We start from the raw sequence: 2,690 nt of genomic DNA, 5'->3' as shown, positions 1-2,690 counted from the left end.
TGGGCCCTGAGAGCTGGCTCCCATTCCTGCTTATCTGTCCTCCATCTGTCCTTGAGGACATAGCCACTCTGCCTCCTCCTTTGTGCCACTTCGTGTCCTCTGAGGCCTAAATCCGTGTCCACTCACTTCAACCAGTTTATGGATGTTCTTCTAGTACATTTGTGCCCTGTCTCCCCCACCCCCACCCCCGAGGCTGTCCTCAAATTTGCTACTGCAGCAGAGGCTGGCCTTGAACTCCTGATCCTTTTGTCTTGGCCTCCTCAGTGCCAGGATTACCAGCTTGAGTTGTACCTGGCTCCCGTGTTAACTGCTGTTTTGTGTCAACGTGCACAAGCCACAGCAAGACAACTCCAAGACTCTAAAACAAACAAGAAAAAGGCAAGCAAGGGGAACCCCTTTATTTAGAAGTAGCAAGTGGCCCCAGGCGCAGGTCTGGACGTCTTCCAGAGTCACCATCCAGACAGAAAGGTGAGTTTTATGGTTGTTTGCAGGCATCCCCTCACCCTCTTAGAGAGACCTCATGCTGAGGAGGAAGAGCCCAAGGCAGCTAGCTGCTCCAGACTGGAAAGTTCCTCGGGTAGGGACAGCAGAGGGTCCAGGGCTGTATCTAGCAGAGTTCTGTCCTTGTTCTGGCCTCAGCTCTACTGCTGCTTTAGAAGGAATAAACAGGTTGGGTGGCCATGGTGGCTATGGCTGTGAGCTGTAATTTGGGCATAGAAAGACGCATGCACCGTAGACATGGACCAGGGTTTGGTGCTGAAGATCCTGTCAGCGGTCTGTAGCAGATCCAGAGCTACACCAGTGTGGTGAGACCTGCAGGCCAAGTGCTAGGCAGACTGATAGCCTGACAGGATCCTAGGAGTCACCCAACCATGAATGAACTTAGGAAACCCCTCTCTGGACATAGGTACTACCCCAAAGGTCCTGACTCCTAGGGCTCAAAAGGACAAAGGCCCTCCCTCCCTATGGTGGGGCACACATTCACATCTGACTTTTGGGTGTTTCTGGAAGAGATGAGCATTGTGTGAGCAGGTGGAAGAACAGTTGCTCTCACCCATGTACACAGGCCACCCGATCCACCAAGGGTTGAGACGAGGCAGAGGAAGGGTGGATTTATCAGCCATCTGGTCTTGAATCAGTATACCTACCTTCACCTCACTAACAATGTGACGTATGTATTCCTCTGCTCCTATGCCAGGAGCTCTGAGGACAGCCACCCTGATGGGGTAGCCATTGCTTGGGCTTGGCCTCTATGATGTAGACACCTTCCTTCATTCCAGAACATTCCATGTGGTCTTGTTAAACGTTGTGGCAATCCATAGATGAGAATGAAGGGCTCAACAGTTTGGGTGCTGGTGGGAAAGGGTGGGAGAATTAATGCCAAGAGCAGCTCATAGTGTCTACCACCCTGGCCACTTTCTCCTGGTCACACTTCGTTCTTTAGAGGCTGGGGCAGGGAAGGAGAGAGAGAGAGAGAGAGAGAGAGAGAGAGAGAGAGAGAGAGAGAGAGAGAATCTGTGTGTGTATCTGTGTGCGTATGTGTTCTGTGCATGTTCATGTGGCTGCATATGTGAGTGCAAGTGTGGATGTCTATTAATGTGTGTGGAGGCTAGCAGTCCACTGAAATGAATGATAAATGGCGCTGGTTACTGGCGCTGGTTACCGCGAGGAAAGGTCATGGTCATGACAGAACCCAGTATCAGTTTCAGAGCTTTATTAGGAGAAAGGGGGGGTGGTACAAGAGAACCGGGCCTGGGAAGGAGCATGTTCGGAGAGCAGAGAGAAAGGTGGTGGGGTGGGGAGAGAGAGAGCAGAACAGAGAGAGAGGGTGGGGTCTGCGTCTGACCTTTTAAGGGTTCCCGGTGAACATGCACAGGCAGGCTTACGGAGCTACACCACGCATGCACTGATTGTGTGACCACACCAGCGTACACTGATGACATAAGATGCAAGACCTTTTGCTTAACTCCTGAACTGCGCATGTGTGGTCATGCACCTGGAGCACAGCAGAATCCTAACATCCACCTCATGTGTTGCTCCTCTAGAGAGGCCCTCCTTGTATTTTGAGACAGGATCTCTAGCCTGGAGCTTACCCAGTTAGCCAGGATGACTGGCCAGTGAGCCCCAAGGTTCCACTGATCTCTGCTTCCCTTCACTGGGATGATGACCACATGTCACCATGCCCAGTGTCTCTACATGGGTCACAGCCAGAGGACTCAACACTGAGAAAGACATTCAGAGTTAAGAGCTCTGGGTGGGGAAGTGGGACAGGACACAAAGGACATTCCTTGTCTGCTTAGCTCAGGAAAGACAGTCCTAGGGACTTCCAGGACCCTCCACTTAGCATTGTGGAAGGTGGCCTTGGGGTCCAGTGATACAGGCCCCTAGTGTTCCCTTCCAGGCCCTTCTCCTGACCCCCAGTCCTTTCCTAGAGAGCAACAAGCTTGCAGGGTGGGTAGGTTTGATTGTTTGGGTCCTGGGAGTTCTTTTGGTTTGGTTTTTATCCTTAGTAACACCCAGGATCAAAGCAGTATGTTTTAAACACAATAACTCTGGAGAGGGCCTTCATGGGGCCCTGGGGCATTATAAGAGAGCACTTGCTCAGAAGCAAATATCTATAATCAGTTGTTGCTTTTGCCCCACAATGGGCCTGTGAGCAGTAGCACAGAACAGCCTACTCCCTTCATGAG

General features: G+C 51.6%; 1 long non-coding RNA gene across 1 annotated transcript; it reads right to left on the bottom strand.

Moving 5' to 3' along the window:
- Window positions 1-383: 383 nt before the first annotated feature.
- LOC131908525 (uncharacterized) lies at window positions 384-1,328 on the bottom strand. Its single transcript, XR_009378614.1, has 2 exons — window positions 1,149-1,328; window positions 384-650 (listed from the first exon to the last, which is right to left on the bottom strand). It is a non-coding gene; the product is annotated as an uncharacterized LOC131908525 (long non-coding RNA).
- Between the last annotated feature and the right edge of the window lie 1,362 nt (window positions 1,329-2,690).

This window comes from Peromyscus eremicus, chromosome 4 (assembly GCF_949786415.1).
Source record: "Peromyscus eremicus chromosome 4, PerEre_H2_v1, whole genome shotgun sequence".
In the NCBI taxonomy this organism is placed as follows: Eukaryota; Metazoa; Chordata; class Mammalia; order Rodentia; family Cricetidae; genus Peromyscus; species Peromyscus eremicus.
This window is presented reverse-complemented; position numbering and strand designations above follow the sequence as displayed.